This window comes from Xiphophorus maculatus, chromosome 1 (genome assembly GCF_002775205.1).
Source record: "Xiphophorus maculatus strain JP 163 A chromosome 1, X_maculatus-5.0-male, whole genome shotgun sequence".
Taxonomy (NCBI): Eukaryota; Metazoa; Chordata; class Actinopteri; order Cyprinodontiformes; family Poeciliidae; genus Xiphophorus; species Xiphophorus maculatus.
Window position 1 is genome coordinate 20,016,528 of NC_036443.1, and position 22,608 is coordinate 20,039,135.

General features: G+C 36.9%; 1 protein-coding gene across 1 annotated transcript in view; it reads right to left on the bottom strand.

Annotated features, from left to right (window-relative positions):
- The window catches only part of LOC102217015 (prickle-like protein 2), a 48,707-nt gene extending 32,298 nt beyond the window's left edge, over positions 1 to 16,409 (bottom strand). Inside the window, exon 1 of the mRNA XM_023335755.1 lies at positions 15,919 to 16,409. The gene's annotated coding sequence lies outside the window, so the exon portion shown is untranslated. The remainder of the gene's footprint in view (positions 1 to 15,918) is intronic.
- Positions 16,410 to 22,608: the final 6,199 nt, after the last annotated feature.

Sequence of the window (22,608 nt, forward strand, 5' to 3'; positions counted from 1 at the left end):
TTAAATATAGAAATAAAATTGCTGTTGCAAAAATTAATTGGGTCATGTTGCATTTGCAAACTTGTTGTAGCCACATTCATTTTCTTTTGTTCTGTGTTCTCTAATGTGGCAAACATTTCATTAAAGCTATCTACTCCTAAACACGGTTTTACTATTGTTGCAAGGCAGAAGTGAAAGAAAATATTCTAATTTAAAACTGTAATATAGTCACTTTCAAAGGTTTTATTCTTTTAGAAACTGAGAACCTTCAATAAAATACAATTCAAGGAAAATATTTGCTCTGTTAATTTGTTAATATGTACTTAAGCAATCTCAAAAGAGCTTCAAAGTAAGGCTGAAAGCAAAAACAAATCACAGCTTAAGTCAAACTTAAGTTTGTCTCTCTTCTTGGACCATTATTTTTGTACTTCAATTATTTAGGCATTGTAATAACTTGTATAAAGTTAGGATAATAATATGGCGTTCTGAAAATAAGTACTAGATAATATGAAAAGGGTGCTAATATGTCAGTCTGTTTAAAGTGGCCCAGAAAAGCTTTTGGAGGTCTGTAAGTTTCATCTAGCTCTGACAAAAGCTCACATACAAAGAGCAGCATCCATTCACTGCTAATGTGATGAAATAAAAAAACAGAGGTCATTTATTCCTGTGGCAAGTTTGAGAGGATTTTTCTGCTCTGACGTATTTGACTGCTGATTACTTGGCAGCACAGTGTGAATTTCACAGATTCACTCCCTTATACAGAAATCTCAATATCTCACAATATTTTTTATAATCTTTCCTTACTGACAACAGAATAGCCTTCTAAACTTAAAAAAAAAGATTATCTGTGTGCCTGGGATGAATTGGACAAGAGGGCTTATGAAGAAACTTGTGTTGCTTGAAATGCTGATTCCTCATATTCTGTACATGTGCTGAGATTAAAACAAGAAAAAGAGGAGGAATGTGTGTTTTTGCGTGAACTGGATAAGCTCTCTGTCTGGCACTGAACTCTGGGGTTTATAGAACAACCCACGTTCAAAAAAGTGAAGAGAGTCGCCACTGAAGGCATGATTCATTTGACACACTCTGTCATCAAAAACCAGTCCTTTTGTGAAGGCAGGCGACAAGAATCAACAATAGACCTGTAATGACTCATGACAGAGTTGTTTCAGAAGCAAACAAAGGCATAGCAACTGACAGTGACGGTACAAAGTGAGCAGACAATGAGATTGGACGTATCGATCAGATCTCCTTTGACAAGTCAAAAAGGAACAAATCAGTTTTAGTACGACGCTGCAGCAGGTTAACTGCATCTCTGCAACTGGTAAACTGGACTTTTATGATACATTTCAAGCATCTGAATATTCCACACATAAAACCCCCCACAAATCTTTATCATAAATAAACATATTGAGTCCTCTATTAAAATACTTACATATATAGGTAGGCCCAAAAATATTCATACTTCTGGTAGATTTATTTTTATTCTACCAAGAAGTTTTTTTCTAATTAAATGAAACTGGTATCTCTCTGAAGATAACAAGACAATCTAAAAGTAGTTTGAATTTTTAAAGTAAATCATTTTCACCCATTTCAGAAATGGAGGGAAAAACCTGTATTGGTTGTGAACACCTCCTTATAAATGGCCACCAGCTTTATGAATGTTTCCACTGTCATCAATCTTGAGGTTAGAAAACCGCTATGCAATAACCCCAATCTTTAGCTTCCTCAAAAAATTCCTGGCTGGATAAGTGTTTCTATGTGGTTGGGTATTGGAAGACAAACTAAATGTGACATGTTTGTTCAGTAGTCGACTGCAGGCTAGCTAATCAAACCCTTAGCTAACGAGCTAATATCAGCTTGTTGTACTTCTACCCTACAAGGATCAAAACAGGAAAAATGTGAAATATTCAATACTACTGCCAAATTTAGCTTGTGTTTATGCTATATGTTTGACTGCCTATTTATCAATGTCAACATAAAAATAAACAAATGCTATTCACAAAATTATTATGACTGTAATAATATTTTAGCAGCAATATGAACAATTATTGCCTTTTTAGTATCAGTTTTAGTAGAAAGCAATTTGCCAGTGTTAAGATCATAAATTTGATGGAAATACATTAAAGCCATGATATTTTTAATCAATGTTATCACAACATGGCACTCTGATACTGGCCCATTCCTAATTATAACAATTTATTCATGTTGTGTGTTAAAATGAACTTCATGATCTGATATTTTATAGTTAGATGTCTAATTGTTTATTATTGATGATGCAGACTTGAAAATAGCTATTTTTACAGATGTTTATTTTTCTTGTTTTTCCCAAGTTATTTCCCTGTTAAAAATGTGCGGTTTAAAAGTCCTTATCCAAGGCAAAAGTGTTCATATAACTGTCACTATAACAGTTAATTGCAGCAATTTATGGGTAAGGATGTCAGATTGTTGGCCATTGCATGGCAATTTTCATATACTTTTTCACGAGACGTTAGATTTCTTCATGAACTCTGCTGTACAGATGATGTAACTTCGAGTACATTTATATCTTTTAAATTCTTCTGTGACTTCAGTAAAACTGCAGTGTGATGTAAGAAAAGTTCACTTGGGTTCATCAAGACAAACACTGTCTTTTCCAAAAGACTGAGCGCTATAATAAACTCAGTACAAGGCCATAATAATCCCAATAAAAGGTGCAAAAACATGAAAAAAAAATGCCCTTTTCAGGTTGAAAAGAGAATATATTAGCTTCCATGAGCCTAAAAGCTAATATAGTGAATAGCTCGAGCTGTAGACATTATCGCAAAACATAATTAGTTAATGAGAAAAACTTGGAGGCCATTAGAGCTGAGCTTCTGCAGCTGAAGGGCAACGACAAGATGTCGCACCTAAATGGGTTACAGAACAGCAGGGCTGAGTGCGTGAGTGTGTGTGTGTGTGTGTGTGGGCGTGTGTGTGTGTGTGTGTGTGTGTGTGTGTGTGTGTGTGGGCACGTGGGGGGGTGGGTGTTGGAGGGGTGGTCTGAGATGCAGCTGAATATCAGGAAAAGAAAATGACGAAACCCAGTTATTTTGCTATACAGTTCGCTTCCATGCTTGAAGGAAAAATGGAGTCATCAGGCAGCTTAATAGATTGTAGATAACAGAGAAGGACTTAGTAAAAGGCAAGATATAAAGAAAGAGATTATAGGGAAAAAATCACTCAAAAGATAAAAGGATAAAAAAAAAAAGTTGACGAGAGAAAGGGTCTAAGGAAAGATGTCCCACTTCCTCCCTGCACTACAAGTCAACATTAATCAGCCTTCACTTTCAAAGGTCTGCAATGTAAGAGCAGCTCCTCGGCTGTCAGTCTGTCTAGGATAAAAGATGTACCAGAGATAAAAAAAAAAAGCTTAAATCGTCACATATATGTGTATAATGAAACAATATAATGAAACCAGATATTTACACAAAAGAATAATTACTAATATTGAACATCAGGCACTTTTTCTGTTTTAGTTGAATTGTCTTCGCCAAATTTATTTATATTAGCTGCAGTAATCAAAAAGAGATTGATTTTGTTTCTATTATTTTTCATTCTGTCAAATGTTTACATACCTTTCCTCTGTATTTGGTAGAATTGCATATGACTTGTTGAAATGGTTTGGGTATCCTTCCATAAGCTTTTTACTTCCAGGAATTCTTCCTGACAGAACTGATGTCTTTTAGTCAGTCCCATTTTAAGCTGCGCTCACAAAATTTCAGCAGAACTGAGTTCAGGACATTCTTTCTCTATGGTGTAATTTATTTTGTGAAGTATACCGGTCCAAAACAACATCTACTTCACAAGCTTCCATATTTTCCTCAGAATGTAATTATGACCAATTTTTCCAGTTTTAGTATCATCAAAGCAAATGTCACCAAAATTATGACTGTCTTTGTCCATGAATAAATTTGCAAAATATAATCTTGCCTTCTTGCTGCTTTTGGTGTAATGGTGTCTACTTCCCTGAGTGGCCTTTCAGGCCAGGTTGTTACAGCTTCAACCTTACAAGGTGTTTTGCTTTTGTGCTAGTGTTGAGTCAAAATGTCTGACCAAAACAAAAGTTCTCACTGGGATACAGAAGCTGTCTCCTTCCTAAACCCTTTGATGGATGAACATTCCTATGTTGTTTCTGTTAATGTATAATTGTTTGAACAAATGAATGTGATGCCTTTAGCAAACCAGAGTTGTGAACATCCACAATCCTCTTCCACATACCTTGCCTGAACTTGTTTTTACATTTGCATGATGTCACAACAAAAGGAAGTGACTTGTTTGAGTCTGGTGTTGTCTATATTCTATACGCTATATTCACGGCTGTGCATTCATTTAACTCAAATCTTTTCGCGCTTGCAAATCCATGTCATCATCTGCTCTTTCCCAAATAGTTTGCACATAGCCATCTTAGTGAACGTTAACTTCTGAATTTCAATAAAGTACAACTAAATGTAATCATTAACAAAAATGTCTGGTATTTTGCAAAAAAACCAAAACAAATAATTTGGGTAATCCTAACTGAATTTAAACTGCAAAAGATTAGCCTGGTTTATTGCAAAACAGTGAGGATAAAATGATTTCTACTGCAGCACATATCACCACCTGACATGTTTTTTATCTATGTATTTTCTTAAACTAAATTTTACCAATTGACTCATCTAACAATATGTTAAGAGTCCTTACCTGACACACTGCAGCTCTTAATTGCTTTTAAACCATGTTGTTCTTGTCCAGAGGCAGTAAATCTAGTCTAACATCTGTTCAGCGAAGCCTGTAATTCAACATAAAATGGCAAGCTGTGTATATGCCGTGGCATTAATAAGTGCTATTAAATCCTGCCTGTTAAAGTGTAGGAAGTACTTACTGTAGAGTCTCTATAGCTATTAGTGGATGACAGATCTTGTGTGAGCGACACGCTGCTGAGGCCATGCGAGACTCTGGACATCCTTAGCATGGGAGAGACTTTTTTCAGTTAGAAAACCATTATCTTTAAACTTAAATTCAATTACATTCATAGCTCTCCCCTGATTCCCAAAATGATGACCAGTCTAATTCCTTATTCTCCGGCGCTTTTATGACCAAAATGTGACAGAAACTGAAGGTGCCAGCAACAAAACAACAAATACTCAGAAAAGGAACCTGGAAGGGAATGGTCAAAGTAAACAATCACAGATCAAAACAAAAAACAGGCAGAAAAACTAGAATAAAACATCTATTTTTTAACTCTAAAATTAGATGTTTTATAGTAAACCAGAATATAGTAGAAATAAGTTTCTAGTTCAGTAGTAGTAATTCATGTGCCAAACCAATTAGTTTTATTTGAATAGTTGTCCAATGACTGATTCTTTTAGGCAAAAAAAGTGAATACTGTGCAAATACAGAGCAAATATGCACAGGCTGGGTAGAAACAATAAGCAAAACAGGAATTTGAGAGTGAGAAAGAGGTGAATAAAGTGAGGCCTGCAGCAGGAAGCTTGTGTAGTGAGACAAATATACTTTGTCTCACTTAATAAGTGCTAATAAATCCTGCCTGATAAAGAGGCTTTTACTGTTTTCCTAACAAAAACATTGTTTGACCAACCTAATCAAGGCTGAAATCCATAAACTACATGCATTCAAACCTCTAATGATCACACTTGTAAGACCTATGTCCAAGTTATCTGTTTTGTACCCTGAATATATTTTGATCACCAATCTCAGATACATAGAGCTGATCCAGACAGATAAACATACATTGTCACAATAAGTTTGAAATCCCGAAATTATATACGTTTTTTTTAGAGCGTTTTTTAAAAAATGTTTTAAAAACTTTTTTAAATTAAAGTTTAGCTATGTTAATACTATTGTTGTCAAGTGGCCAAAGTTGACCTCTTTTGATGGCAAACACATTGCTTCCATGGAAAGCATGGAAAAATCTAAAAAAAATAGATTAAATCAGAAATTGTAGGTGTATGCTCGTATTCTTTATTGTAATCTCAATGACTGTAAAACCGTTTCATAGCTTTTTACTCTAATGGGGGTCTGGATGAGAAACAATGTATTTTTATTGTGCTCATGATGATATCTGTGGTATGGAACCACACTATTATTGCTGGTTTGTGACCACATGATAAAGCATAAGCTAATTAAGTTCTGGCCACAAGTTAATATGCCATGAAAATGAGTTCACTAAACCCTGGACAAGCCTTTATAATGTTTTCTCAACATGAATTTGAGTCTATAATACAAGACAATGTGTGGTTTTAACATGACTAAATGTAAAATGTTCAATTGTATTTATACTTTTGGGAGGTGTTCTCTAACACATAATGTTACAAAAAAATGGCTCTTTTTTTCTTCTTTAAGCCATTCTTCAGGAATTTTACTTTACATTCATATCCAGGCATAAAGTGCAGCAACATAAACGCATCAAATTAGTTTTGCTTCTAAGGAAGAACAGCAACAAAATAAACTGCCAATTTGAGTCATCCCATGAATGATTCACATGCAAAATAAATGTTTCTTTTAAGTTTATATCTGCAATAGCAATTAAGAAAATGAAAAAAAAAAGAATTTCAATAATCACTTTAAGAATTTGATTATTTCTGTTCAGAAATGTAAATAAAATATCATCAAGGATTTCTATCCTTTGACATCCCCTCTTACTGGACAACAGGGATCATATTTCTTACAGTTTACAGAGTTACCATATTAATTTGTAATAGCTATTGTAATGCTAATGGAGTAAAACACAATTTTCTTCTATTTTCAATTCCTCTAGGCTCTTATAATAAAAAATGCATTCATGCATGACTGATCTAATATGTTCACATCCATCTTGGAGATTTTAAATGTAAAGCATGCCGCTTTTTGCAAGCATTTGAGAGTATGAAAATCCTTTACTCAGAGGCTCCCGTAATCATGCCATTAGAGTGAAGATGGAGTGAGTGTTGAACCTCGGGGCTCAGGCGCACAGCAGATGATTCCCCTTGAGTTCACTTTCCTCATATCCATCACCCAGAGAGGCCAACCCAACACCACAGCCAACACCAACCACACCACCAGCAGAAGCAGCATGGCATTTACATCATGCTGTCTCTGTCCCCCTGGCATTAATCCATGCACCTGCAAAATGACGGCAGCCTCCATTTGTACCTGGATCTCTCTGAGGCCAGTAATTTCAGCGAAACAATCTTTCTCTGACTAAGCGTAAATTGAGGATATTTTCCCTCACTGATCCCTGTTGTAAGCTAGTCAGCACTTTGTGGGAGACAGAAAGATTGGCTAGAAACTGCTGCCATGGCACTGAAGGGACGTGCTGCTGTAAATCAAGCTAAAACCCCAGTCTGAACAAATCGGTATTCCTGTGTCCTCGTGATTTAATTGCGGTTTCTTATTTTTCTTTCAGCAATGTATGTACAGTACTGTGAATAAGCATTTGACAGATTTCTTCTGTTTCAGTTTTTTGTGGTCAGAAAATCAAGCAAATTTCAAAATAAGACAATAACCTGGTTAAAGGGAAAGTCATTTTTGAAATTATGATTTCATTTTACAGGAAAAAAAAAGTTGCTCAAACCAGCCCTTTGTTATAAAGTAATTGCCCCCCTAATCCTAATAACTGGTTGTGAAACCCTTTGCAGGCAGCCACTGCCATTCAGCATTTGTGACAACTGGCAAGGAGTCTTTTACCACGCTGTGAAGGAAATTGGCTCAATATATTTTGTAGAATTATTTTCAATTCAGCAACAGCAGAAGATCCCTTTAAGTATGAATGACCTGTTAAAGGTCATGTCACTGTAATTCAGTTGGTTTAGATAAGACTTTGACAAGACTTTGGATAATTATCCTGCAGCATAAACTGCATAAAGCCTCTTTAGCTTGACAGTCTCCTTAATAGCATAGTAGCTAACATAACACTACCACTGCCATGTTAAACTGTATGATGTTTTGTTTTGTTTTTTTCCCTCAAATGCTTTTCTAGTTTTACCACATATATAATGGGACAGGCATCTTCCAGAGAGCTCTGATTTTGTCTTGTCAGTCCATAAAATATTCTTCCAAAACTCTTTGCAATTATCAAGTGTTTTTGGAAAATGTTAGATGGGCTAGCAGATTCTAGGTTCTTCATTCTTCAAATCTGGGGGTAATTAGGCTCTTATGACACTTATGAAACTAAGCCAAATTTGGGGTTAATCATAATTAATAATTTACCATGAAAATATCAAATCAAATTTTATTTGTATAGCACATTTCAGCAGCAAGGCATTTCAAAGTGCTTTACATCATATCAAACACAGAAACACAATGCAACATAGAATCAACAATCAAAACACGACATTAAGTAAAGCTCCATCATTAAATTTGTAATTGATTACGTTTCAAATACAATTCTAACCAGGTGGGTTTCAAGTCGAGATGTAAAGGAAGTCAGTGTTTCAGCTGTTTCACAGTTTTCTGGAAGTTTGTTCCAAATTTGTGGTGCATAGATGCTGAAAGCTGCTTCTCCTCATTTGATTCTGGTTCTGGGGATGCAGAGCAGAACCAGAACTGGAAGACCTGAGAGGTCTGGAAGGCTGATACAACAGCAGCAGGTCTTTAATGTATTGTGGTGCTAAGCCGTTCAGTGATTTGTAAACTAACAACTGTATTTTAAAGTCTATTCTTTGAGCTACAGGGAGCCAGTGGAGGGACTTTAAAACTGGTGTTATGTGCTCTATCTTCCTGGTTTTAGTGAGAACGCGAGCAGCAGTGTTCTGGATCAGCTGCAGCTGTTTCATTGATTTGTTGGACAGACCTGTGAAGACGCTGTTGCAATAATCAATGCGACTGAAGATGAATGCATGGATGAGTTTCTCTAGATCTGGCTGAGACATTAGTCCTTCAATCCTGGAAATGTTCTTCATGTGATAGAAGGCCGACTTTGTAACTGTCTTTATGTGGCTCTGTAGGTTCAGGTCAGAGTCCATCACTACTCCCAGGTTTTGGGCCTGATCGCTGGTTTTCAGTTGTAATAACTGAAGCTGTGCATTGACTCTAGATCGTTCCTCTTTAGGTCCAAAAATAATAACTTCAGTTTTGTTTCTGTTCAGCTGGAGAAAGTTTTGGCACATCCACACATTTATCTGTTCTAAGCATCTGTTCAGTGATTGGATGGGCTCTGAGTCTCCTGGTGACATCGTAATAATAATAATAATAATAATAATAATAATAGTAATAATAATTTTTACTTTATTCAGCCCAGCAGGGAAATTATTTCACAGTTACAGCACACGACAGGAGCTGTGTCTGCAGGCAGCCAGCTGAGCCGACGCCATTTTTTGAAGGAGGACATGCAGCAGAGGTCATCGGGACCGGGAGTCGAACCCGCGACGTCCGCGGGTCTAAGGCCTCCAATGTAGAGCTGTGTGTCATCTGCATAGTTGTCATCTGCATCTCCGGTCCAGTTAAGCACTGGACCGGAGAGTCCGACCCAACTCTCCAATCGATTCAGTAATATGTCATGGTCGACAGTGTCAAAAGCTGCACTGAGGTCCAACAGAACCAGCACTGTGGTTCTCCCACAGTCCGTATTTATATGGATGTCATTGAACACTTTTACGAGGGTGGTCTCTGTGCTGTGGTGAGCATGAAAACCAGACTGGAAGGAGTCAAAGAGGTTGGTTATAGTTAGGAAGCTATTTAATTGTTTACACACAGCTTTTTCAATAACTTTGCTGATGAATGGGAGGTTGGAGATCGGCCTGTAATTCTGCATTAGTGATTTGTCCAGATTGTTCTTTTTTATAAGTGGTTTGACTACTGCTGTTTTCAAAGCCTGGGGGAAAACGCCTGATGAGAGCGATGAGTTTACTTTTTGGATCAGATCATTAGCAATAACAGGCAGGACTTTCTTAAAGAAATGTGTGGGTAGGACATCCAGACAGCAGGAACTGGAGCTTAGTTGACTTATAATTTCCTCTAGGGTTTTTTAATTAAGTATTTGAAATTAGGTCATTTTTCCTGTATTTGTTTTGTTTGGGCACAGCATTGGTACTGACTTTATGGTGGATGTGTGGATTAATCCTCTGATTTTCTGAATTTTCTCTGAAAAGAAGCTTTAAAAGTGGTTGCAGATGACAATAGATTGAAATTCAGGTGGTAACGTCATAGTCAAAACGTCAAAATACAATGGTATTTTCACACAGGGGTTGAAAACTACTCTTGCATCTACTCAAATTATTATTGTCTCAAATTATAAATTGTCAAATAAGTTGAAACAGCATCAATCAGTGAGGTTGCTCATACCTAGAATAACAGAGCCGAAAAGTAGATCAAAGTAAAACTGCATCTAGATGACTGCAAAGTAAATTTATATGACAATAACTATGGAATATTAATAGTCAATCAGTATTTAAAGAACCAAAGTAAGTCAGGATGTTGATGTTAATAAGTCCTGAATAATGTCACAAACAAGGCCAAGGAGTAGCTTTGGGGACAATTACAGGAGTTTGGTAAGATCGAATCACAGTGCTGAAATCTCAGCACTACGGTAATGAGCAAGCTAATGATTGGTTTATTCTTACCAGTTTGGAGGCTTTAGTTTAGCACTTGGGAGGACATTAGTCATCAGACAGGAAAGAGCCATGGGGAGCAATCCTACATCCACTTCAAAGGGAGCTTGATTGTGGTAACAAGTGGTTGCAGGATAAATATATTTCACCTTTCACTCCACATGGGAATCAAATCAGGTCGTCTGAACCTCTGACATTTAACAGAACATGATTCAACTAATTTCCTCGCAGTCCATTTACTTCTACGAGTTATGTGGCTCATTTTTATCTGCCAAGGTTAACACATAGGTCACCCGCAAAAGTTTCTGAAGTTTTATAATATCATTATTACCCATCTATTTCTAACCAGGATACTTTAGCCAAGATTCTAATTTGCTAATCTTCTTAGCAATTAATGATATGTAGAATAATATTTCTATTTTGTGTTTTAAATTTACTAATGCTCACAGTACAAATGTTTTTTTAAAAGGAAGACATAATACAGCTTTGAGTTATATAACTTCATATATAACATAAGAAGGCAACTTGAATTTTATTTAAGGGCACCAGATTAAATGTCGCTAACCTAAGGCATGTTGTAAATCAAAAGAGGCTCCCAATAGCCTTACTTACAGAAAATTTGATTTTACTTTTAAGTCATCAGAAGACATACAGAACTAAATCAAAAACTAAAAATACCCCCAGAAGAAGCCACTTTGTCCAAGGTAGATATTTCTTCTTCCTCTGTATAACATTTAGCTGGACTAGTTTGTAGACGGATATGGGTTTTGAATCACACTCTACAGTTGCAGTACTTCTTTAAGTTTTATTTGGATTACATGTATTTAATATGGTTAAATCACTGCATAATTTTAAAGTGCCAGAAGTGACTAAAACATCTTCCATCAGAGATGTTCAGAGGATCTTCCTTACTTATGAGCAAATCAGGTACAGCATCACACTTGATGGCAGCCTTTCTATTTGATGTGTTATGTGAAGGCGGCCTGTGAGTTGAGTTCTTCTCTTAGATGACAGTGTGTGTTCTTTGTTCTAGCTCTGTCTTGTGACGGGTCTGCAGTGTGCTGGATGAGTCTGGAGCTGCGTCACCGCTGACTGTAATGGCAGAACACTGCAGGGAGGAAAAACTACAGCATTCGACTTGTACCTTTTGTTCTCAAAAATTACAAAGAACATTCTTACACAGATGGAATACTGAATGAAATACTTTCAGATGTACAGATTTATAATGGTTATTATACTCTTCTTGTGACGGCTTTAATAGAACATTGTAAGTGTAATATCTGAAGGAAGTGTTTATGTTAAGTAATCCTGCAATAGAAATGAACTGGAAAGACTGTGACTACGTGATCGGCAAACTGCTTGTAAATTGAAGATATAAACATCAAAAGCTCAATTTCCATGTAGCACGACTGAGTAAATGAAGGCTGTCCTTGTTATTATCTCCCCAGAGCATAAGTCTCCCATTTTAATTTTAAAAAGGCACAGCAGGACAAATTCTCAGCGTCCTGTTTGGAATTGACTGCAGTGCCACACAGGTTTCATTTTCCCACTCACCAACATCTCTAAAAGGCAGTGTTTGAAGCTACTGTACAAACTATCACCAAGGCAACCAGAGCGCTTCATAAAAATATCTCAAAACCAACAATACGACACAAAACAAGAAGGCCACTTCTGATCAATTCATATGTGATCACAAAGGCAAATGGTTATTTTTTGAACTAACAAAGTTTCCATCTTTTTACTGCAATACGGCACTCCATCACATTTACTCTGTTTTAGCAACCTCATCCACAAGAAAGGTCAGCATATCTATTATTAAATGACTTGGCTGGGTATATTACATTATTGATCAGCTCAGAACTGCTTCTGAAAACACCCTCTGTGTCACTGACCCAGCTGTCATGTACAGTATTGTAGAACCCCCACCCAAAATTTATATTTTTTCGTTTATTGCTTTTGTTACCATTTTTGTAAATTTTGTTTTCAATTGTAAAACAAATGGCAATAGCCAACAAAAACGATGTAAGTAAATACAACAAGCAGTTTTCAAAAGATACTTTGTTTTAGACAAAGAAGTAATCCAAACCAACTAGGCTTTATGTGAAAGGTATTCCACCATGTGTTCAATCTTGAATTACCTGTCATTAATAGTTTTTATGGAATGATTAGTTCAAACTCACTTGTCACATACAGGCCAGATTCCTGTTAAATTAAGAAATCACTGAAACAAAATCTGTCTGACTACAAGAAGTAGGCCAAAAGATTTCTAAAAGCATTTAGCTGGACGACTAGTTCAGCTAAATGCTGAACTGGCCACAATCAAAAGAAACTCAACAGCAGATCAGATACAAATCAATAATGTTCATCTGTCTGGGGTTATTGCTGGGGCTTTTGCACTTCAACGAATTCCACTAGTTGTGTTTCTATTGATCATATAATTGTGCAATTTGACATTTTGAAAATAAATTTGCTTAATGGAAACAACAATTATAAAAAAACCTGTTTATTGATAAACCCCTATCGACACCTATCAGTAAGATGTTTTTTGGGCCATACCAAAGTCAGTTTATCTCACAAAATTGCGATGGAAACACTTTTTTCTCATTCCATGAGTCACATGATCAGCAACCAGATGTTGCCAGTGGCACAAACCACAAAGAACAAAACAACAGGAAGTACTTGAAGGATCATGGCATGTCATGTTTTTAATGACATGCCATGTGAACAAACTAATTCATGTGTGATTTAATTTCTTATTTAATTAATTTTGCAATTGTAAAATAAGTTGGTTTTTTTGACAGTGTAATATTGACAACGTTTTGCGCACATTTGTAATGGAAATTCAGCTAGTGAGCTATTTTCCATGAACGGAGAAAACATGGAGCAGTAATGAACCTTTTTAAGCTTACCAACATCTAAGACAACATTAATGACTTATCACAAGAGTCCAGATCAGCACTTGCGTTAGTTGATTGCCTTAGTTGTTCAAGTTTCAACAAAAAGAAAATCTTGGCAATAGGTGGATTTGAGACCAAAATCACTACTGTCTATAATAGCTTCTCTAACATTTCCTAAAAAACAAAACAAAAAAGATCTTAATGTCTTGTTTTTAGGAAAATAATTCTGTTGACAAAGAAAAAAAAAAAAGTGGAACTTTTTGGAAGGTGTACCCAGTAAAACTAACACAGGTCACAGTCAAACATAGTGGTGGTAGTGTGATGGCCTGATGATGACATAGACAACTCATAATTGATGAAACCATTCTGCTATCTCATAAAAAAATCCGCAAAGGGAATATCTGACCTTAGGTTTTTGACCATAAATTCAATAGCACCTTCATCATTATTCACTGATTCAAAGTACATGTGCAGGTGCACTTTTGAAAGGCTCTAACAAAACCAAATTGAGGTTTTGGAGTGGTCTAGTTAAAGTTCCAAGCTACATCCAATAAAGATACTTCTAATACTTGAAACCTCCCAATGGTGGATTCCTCCTCATGGATCTAAAAGCTTCATTGTCTTTTATTATCACAGACGATTGATGGTATTTATTGCTGCCAATACTGGCACAACCAGTTATTATGTTAAGTTATTTTTTCGCACGTATAAAGGTTTCTCTGGACAGCTTTTTTAAACATTAAAACATAATTTGAATAATGTATTTTGTATTTACCCCAGTTACCTTTAATGATCTGAAATATCTGAGAGTGACAAAAGCAAAAGGAAGCAAATACTTTTCACAGCACAGTATGTATGAGTACTCCAAATTAGTCAGAATCATAAAAATCAACCAAACTTTTCAGAAATTGTTGGAGGACAGTTTCCATAAATGTAAAATAATAATAAAAAAAACTGTGTGACGTACTTACTCTGAGGTAACTGAACAAGCGGGTTTTGTGTTGTTGATGGGAGTTGTGTAACATCTGACTGAGCCACCTGAACTGTCAACATATCAGGACCATAAAAGCAGCTCAGGAGCAAAAATGTACTGTGAAAGCACCGCATGGGGCAGAGCAAGCAGCAAGAGCTCAGAGACACCCGCCCACCCTTCCTGAATCAGCCGTTTCTGTGGCGACCGAAGAGGAGAGGGGTGGAGGGAGGCGCGCGGCGAGATCGAGAAGACAAACATTTGAAAACCTGGTGGGAGAAACATGGAGGAGTGGATGGACTGATGGCGTGGAGGTGGTGGGGTGTTAAATTGAAGGGTGGGGGACCGGTGGGGAGCTAGGGTCGAGTCCTCAGCATCACAATCTGTGACAGATTGACAGTCAAAGGCAAACAACAGCAGCATTCAGTGAAAGACACAAACACCTCAGGGATTTATTTTTCCCTGTCAAAGGCAGCTCAGGCCGTGGCCATGGCTCAGGCGGTTAAATGTCTTTCTGTATAATCTCAAACAGCAATTCACTCCTTTTTAAAATCTTCATTTTGAAGAAATTTTGAAGTGCTATAAAGCATGGGACTTACTTTTAGATTTCTAACAAAAGTGGACTCAACAAGTGGTAGGTCACAGGATTCTGAAGTAAACACAGAGCTGCCATTAAACCCACTGAGATTACGCAGCAAACAACATGGAGGAAATGGTGCTAAATCAGAGCACAGGTTTTTATCATGCTTGCAAACGAGTACTATGACACATAGAAATTTTACTTTTTGACATATGTACAAAAACTATCTTTTGTTTAAATTAGTTATTTAATAGTTATTACATAATAGCCTCAGCAATGATTTTAGTCTTGTACCACCTTGTCTTCTGACTGTGTCAAAGCCACACACCAGTTAAGAATGACTGCAGAAAATCTCTTGCGCAGTTTGTGCCAAAAGCTCTCACTAAGCTCAGGAAAAACAGTGAAAAACACAAAAGCCTGTGGCTCCTCCTGACAGTTGTCGCTAAACTCCACGCAGACCCACTGCGGGCTGCTCAATCTGCATTCCAGCAGATACTATAGTCTGCCTTAAGCGCGGCAGCTGAGACGCCACTGTTTACATTGTGTTTTCTCGTGTTTGTCTGCTTCTAAGAACCGGTGAGAGATCAGTATGGGAGCCAGAACATGTTCCCTGTAAACCTAGTCACACACATGGATTCACTCATAGTAAAAATAGGGCTGAAATATGATAATTTCAACTCAGGAAGGTGCAACACTTCCCTTCAAGTCTGAGCGATCATGCACATGTAAAAACAATAAAATAAAAAGAAAGAAAGAAAGAAACACCCACACCTCTCACATCAACGCGCACAACAAAGGTAGATACACCTCATCTCATAGCAAGTGTCAGCAATCAATCGTTGAATTTGTTGCAAACAGTTAAATCATCAGAAAATATATAAACAATAATAATGAATCATTGCCTGAAGCAGCTCATTGTTTAAACCTGATTTCATCCCGACTTACCTGCTTGTGATGCTGATGTCAGACTCCTGGCGGTGTGTGAGAGTGTGTGTGAGAGACAGAGGCTGCTCAGACAGTGGCAGAAGTGCGCAGAGACTAGGCTGAGTTGGTCACACCGGCATGAACCAGAAGACTGACTGGTTTCTGCTCTGCACCTCGCAGTTCACTCCTCTTCCCTCCGCGCCTCAGAGACAAACAGCAGCTCTTCCTCCGCTGCCTCTCCCTCCCTTTGCCTTTCACACAGACTGTGGAGCAGCAGCAGAGTGAAGGAAGGAAAGAAGGAAAGGTTGGGGGGCTGCAGATTCTCTGATCAGTCTCTCTTCCTCCCTTTCCTGTAGGCAGTATCTCTCCCCAAGTATGCCTAAAGACAACAATAGCTGAGGGAATAAAGTATTAGGGATGGGGGGATTTTAGAAGTGGTTTTATATATTAAGTTGCAGGTTTTTATGTTGTGAATTGTGATGTGAGAAACAGCGTGCTCCATCAACAACACTGCGCACCAGTGCTCATGCAGGCGTATGTTGGGGGGAGTGGAGGGAGCTTCACTCCCACCTTCTGCTCCCCCTTTTCACAACCGCCTACCCATCCCTCTTCTTGCCAGCCCCACACCAGCCTGTTGAAATGAGTCATCAGCCGTCAGCCAATCAAACAGTGGCACACAGCTCGAAGATTAGAATAACAGGAGTATTTATGCACTCCCATAAGGAGATGAAAATGAAATGGAGAATTGTTCAGGAGGACCTGACATTCTTGGTGAAGTGATCGAAGCAAACAGTAACAGACTCATTTTAAATTAAGTGTGTCAGCACTGCATTGTGAATGTAATTTAATTTTAGTTTAATGTCGTACCTGGTGAGCAACAATTGTTTTATTTGGTCAGACATTTCTTAAAACCGCATATTTACATATGTATGAATTTGGAAATGTGCAGTGTTGATCGCTACATAACTTGGAAAGTGTGACTCACTGGTATGTGATTCATTCAATCAGACCCTCAGCCACTTTTGAGTAAAACTTTGACCTAACCTCCCATACATACCCTGTAAACTGAAGGTAAATGACTAAACTGGGGCCTGTAATCTTAGGCTGCTGTGTAATTTAGACCTACGCAATAAATCACAGAGATGTGAGTGTGCTGGGAAGTAGGAGGTATTAGAGCATAAAAAGAACCTGAAGTTAAATTTACTGCTTCCACTTAAACAGGGATTGATGAATGGGACTTTGCCTGAAACCCATTTTCTACCTGTTTAATGCTTTTCAGTCATGAGATTACAGTTCAATTTGTTCTCAATTGTTCTTTTCCAGCTATGAGAAGCAATTGTCAGATTTACATTCTGGTTGGTACATCTGAAGAATTACAAAAATAAAAAAACTCATGATTAAATGAATGATTAAAACAAACAAAAATAAATAAATACTTGGGGATAGATGTCTTAATTTCCCAAAGCAAGAACATTAAACACTGTCTTTGGAAGACAAAATAATATTCCAGTCAGTGGTCTTGGTGAACTATTTTTTTCTTATTTTATTTTTAACAATTTAAATAATTAAAACAAATCAAAAAGTAATTTAATCATAATGCCTTCTATACACTAAAATCAACTTTAGTTAAATTAAATGCACAATCCACAATAGAGATGTGTGGAACAAAGAAACAGAATAGAGCTGTTTAATTGGCCATAATGCATTAAGCAGCAGGATACAGTGTCCACAAAAGGTCACCGAGATAATACCTTGGTGGACGCTTTTTCATTATCTTTCAATAACCTCAGCGCTTTCTCTGAGATAAAGAGCAGACGCACTGGGTATCATGGTAGGCCACTGCTAATTAGGACTTTAGGGACATTTTTTTTACACTCTTGGGTCTGTTTGCTGTGTAATATTATTTGTGTAAGTTATTTCTTATTTCTAATGTGAATGCAGAAAAACAACTTGGTGACTGGCACATTTCCCAGTTGCATCCACTTGAATGCACAAATGTAGATGTTCTGCACATGATGTTAAAAAATAAGAATAATTGTTAACATAACTGGTTAGAATATCATGACTGAGACACATTTATTTTGAGTCAAATTTTTAGGGACTTTGGTATGCCTGTGAAGTCTACAGTAAATAACACAGTAACTGTAAGCTTATAACCATAATCCCCAAAAATAACTCTTCAACAATTGTAAACCCTATAAGCTGTGGTGGAATATTGTCAGGGACACATGTCTTCTGTCCAGCAGGAGAAACAATTTCAGCCTAAAGTGAGAGGGTGGGAACGAATATTAACAAGATCAATAACTGTGAACAGAACAGCAGGAAATGGAAAACATCAGAGGAGAAAAAACAGAGGCTGTTTGTCTCTCAGGAGAAAGCTACACTGTATCATTTTAAATAATTTCTCTGGTCACAGACTCAGAACGGCCTTGCAATCTTATGCAAATCATGATGTACATCAATTGTTGTTCAGCAAACCTATACACATGGTTGGAAAATTTATTCCCCTCCCAGTTGATGCAGGCGGCAGAATGTTCTATTTGTCATAGTTGTTAGAGAGTCATTGCATGTTTATATTAACTTTGCAAAGATCCATGTCCGCTCCGTGCAATGGTTTGCAGAAACCAGGAGAAAATGGTAATGTCAGCTTTAAGGTAAAACTGAACACAGAAATCAGAACAAAATGTTTTTATTTATAATTATTCCATGTTGCTTGATTCAAATTTAATCCGTTGTAGAACCGCATCAGTCTGCAAGTGAACAAAAGTTTTGTGGTTCCGATTAGTTCCCTTCTAGATGCATTTATTTTCATCAGTGCAGAGACAATGTTTGCATTGTGTTGCATGAAATTAGCTATTGTTCCTATCAAGTCATTTCAGTAGAATATAGTGTGGAGTATATGAATTTTGTCTAGTGTCTCAGAGATTTGGTGTTATAATGCTTAAACATTTTTCATTATTTGAAAAAGGTTTGTGGCAGAATAGGAAATAATGTCAAACACATGATAAGGGAATGGTGGAATGCTACTTATTTGAAACTCCATAGTCTAAAACACCTTTGCAATAGTAGATATATGCACAAAAAGTAAGATGGTGCATACTGTTACATCTGAATGGTAGGGAACCAGAGTACTGTCATAAAATCTTTGTATGCAATGGGCAGTACAAAAGCAAAATACTGCATGTTGTCAGCCTGGTTTCTGTACAGCAGAGTGAATTCGTTAAACAAAACTCTACAAAGCATTGAAAATCGAAAAAAAAAAAACATTTGCTGTTTAATCCTCATTTGCAAAATATAAATTATTTGAGTGTACATTAGAAAATATTTAGGAAGATCATTTCAATGAAAGTTAAAGAATGAGCAATACTGAACTAATGTAGAATATATAAGGCTTAGGGTTAAAAAATATGCAGTGCAAGATATTAGCCTTGAAGTCTGATGCAAAATGCAAGAGGGCCCTGCTTATTCCACCACAACACAGGACCTTGTAAGTGCAGCTCTATCCAACAGATAGAGAAAGATGGCATGACAACCACATAATAAGTGTGCTTGACATTTACATCGGAGACTTGAAAATATCAGCCGAGATGTGAAGACATTAGTCATCCCTCCGGATTGCCTAATATTAATGGAGTATTGTTTCTCACATCTATGACATACAAAAACTTTTGTCAAGTAAATGTCTCAGAAAAATGTCAGGCAGCCTTAGATGTTCCAGATTTTTTTTAAATTTGTAAGCAGAAAAAAAAAAGCATTACATAAGACAGAAATGTGTTTTAAAGCAGATCCTTGCGCCACTCTACATTAAAGCTAGAGGCACTCTTCTTCAAAATCGCTCTTATTGACAATGATGTCTCAATTAGTGGCAACTGAAAGCCCAAATTAGAACACTTGTGTCAATTACTTTGGCAGATTTATTAAATTATTAGCAGATTTGTCACTTAAAATTTTACTCTACAGGAACCTGACTTTAAAAAAAGAAAAAAAAACATACAAAGTGTGTGTGTGTGTGTGTTTCGAGGTTTTCAGTCCTCATGTGGGACTCCTGTCTCTTTGTCTCAGTTTTTCAACCAAAGAGGATATTTTTCTGTTTTTGCTCCCCCTGAGGAACACCAAGGCTGATACCATCTTAAAAGGGGAAAAGCTCTGTCCTACATCACTGCTTTTTGCTTGTGAGGAATGACGAGGTGGCTCTGGAGGAGTGTGACACAAGGTTTTATCCCTTGTATCAGTGTGTGGTGACAGGAATGACATAGATGAAAGGAACGGACCCCCAGAAGGCTTTCCGTTTAAAGTGTGGGTGGGTTTGTAGGTGCCGGTGCCGGTGCCTGTCCCAGCAACATGTATGTGTGTACACCGTGTATGTTTCAGCTGCATTTGCAGTGAAATATTTGCATTTTAATGATCCATGTTGCTGGGTGAACATTGAGGTCATGAGGTCAATAGAGGAAGAATATAATGAGAATGATGGTACAGTGCATGTTATCCTGCTTCCTGTTTGATTTGCGCACACAGGTTTCTCAGTCTGATAAGTATGGTTCTCTAGACTCGGTGTCAGCATGGAAACAAGGTACGAAAACAAAACGTTCTCTAAATGAGAAGCAATACAGATGACAGACTAAATATTATCAAAAATTTTTAAAAATATGCAAGTGTACTGGAAATAAAACAAAAGTTTAGGAAAAAATGACAATGAACTTCCATTTTCTGGATAAGAAATACCTTTGCAGTAGTAAACTGCAACTTTATTTTTGTTTAAGTGATGGAGATGAAAACTATCTGAAGTACAGAGGAATACCGTAGCACAGAATGGGAAAGAACCCTTCCAGAGCAACACTTTAAAAGTAATTGGTGACATTGCAATCCGTGAACAGATCCTCTATAACAGCAGCTTTTTAAACTATGTGGTTCTTAAATGTGAAAGAATGAAGTTTGTCTGTATTTGTCTGTAAGAGAATAGCTTAGATAATAGAGGTGGCTGCTAGCCAGAGGAGAACAGCTGCAGATCCTGTCCTTTTCTGACCTTTGCTTTTAAAATGTTTTAATGTTGCATATTGGCAGGTAAGGTAGTAGCAACATCTTTCTAGCCATAATGTATTGCATTTTTGTTGATGATAGAAATCATTAAAAACTGATTGCTAAAACACTATTTTTGGACATAATAAAATGACTGCCGGCAGGTAACATCATCCACATGCTTAGCTTCTCCTGAATGCACTTAAAAACTGCTTAGTTGTGACAACTTACCTCATTGTTCATAGGTTAGACAACAAGATGAGTGATTAAACAAGTGAAGACTTTCTTTCTTATGAAGAGACATGAACAGACCCGAAAGAACCAGAAAACTGCCTTAAATTTGAAAATGAAAGAAGAAGCCTTGATTATCCCAGCGGCTCATCACTGTTTCATGAACAAATACGGAGCAACATCTGTGCTCAAGCTCCTAGAACAACAAACACATGGTTTGGTATTAAGAATAATCACAATGTAAACAGCTGTTCGGTGTAAAGGTAGAAATGTGTAAAGATAAATGATACAGGGTTTGCCCAAAATGAAAATAAAAAACACAATTTAAATCTGACTTATTTTTCTTTCATATAGTTGCTAGAGTCAGCAGCCACTTTACGTTGTAACTACTTATGGATTCCATCAACCCTCACTGTAAAGGAAAAAAAAAATACTTTCAAACCCTGTAAAATATGCTTACTGCTGTACTTTTTAAATGAGGTAATCTAAAACCCTAGAATTTAAATAGTGCAGATCTTTTTTCATCTACACTATAAAAAAGAATGTTTCTTTTTCTAAGGCAAGTTTACTTAGATGACAATCATGTAAGAAACATTTTCATTTGTTATATTACCTATGACAAAACCTGGTTTTATTACTAACTGGAAAAAAAAGATTAACAGTTTGTTGAAACTGTTATAATCATTCCTGGGTACCAAAATGAGGGCAAAAATAAACTAGCAAATAAATAAATAATATCCTTCCTCTATTCAGCTGAGACCAGCTGTAATTCACACTATGTTCAAAGGGTGAAAGGCCTGCCATCGCTATAGCAGAAAAATAAAACGAAAACACAGCACACATACAAAAATACTGGAAAAATACACATCTCCTTTGCTTAAAGCAGACACACTGTGCTCATCATGCGTTTGTTTGACTCTTCTTTTAATAGATGACCCTCAACATCACATAGTATGTTCCTGCCTGCTCTATTTTGCGGTGAGAAAGTGTGAAAATTTACAAACTAAAATGGACCTGTGTAAGTGGTGAAGTCCCAGTGTCCCTTTTCCAATTACCGAGCCAGTTTTCTATCCCATGATAATTTCTAGGTGTGTGGCCTGGTGTTTTCTTCATGCTAATAGCCAGAGGTGCATTTCTTCCCCAACAACTGCACAACTGTCAAACCACAGACAGTCATTACATTTCCAATGCAGGATTTCACAAAAACACAATGTTTTTAAAAAAGTGTAATGTGATCAAATCGTTTTTATAAATAGCCTTTAGGTATAAACACATGTCATGTGATGGACTTGGGCCCTGTCCAGGATGTACTTTGACTCTCAACCAATGACTGATGGAGATACAGTAGGTACCAGCTCTCCCACAACCCTGAATGGACAAGTGGGTACAGACAATGGACAGATGTTCATCCACAAATATTTTACATTGAGTGAACATGTTTTACTTTGTTCTCATAGTTTAGAT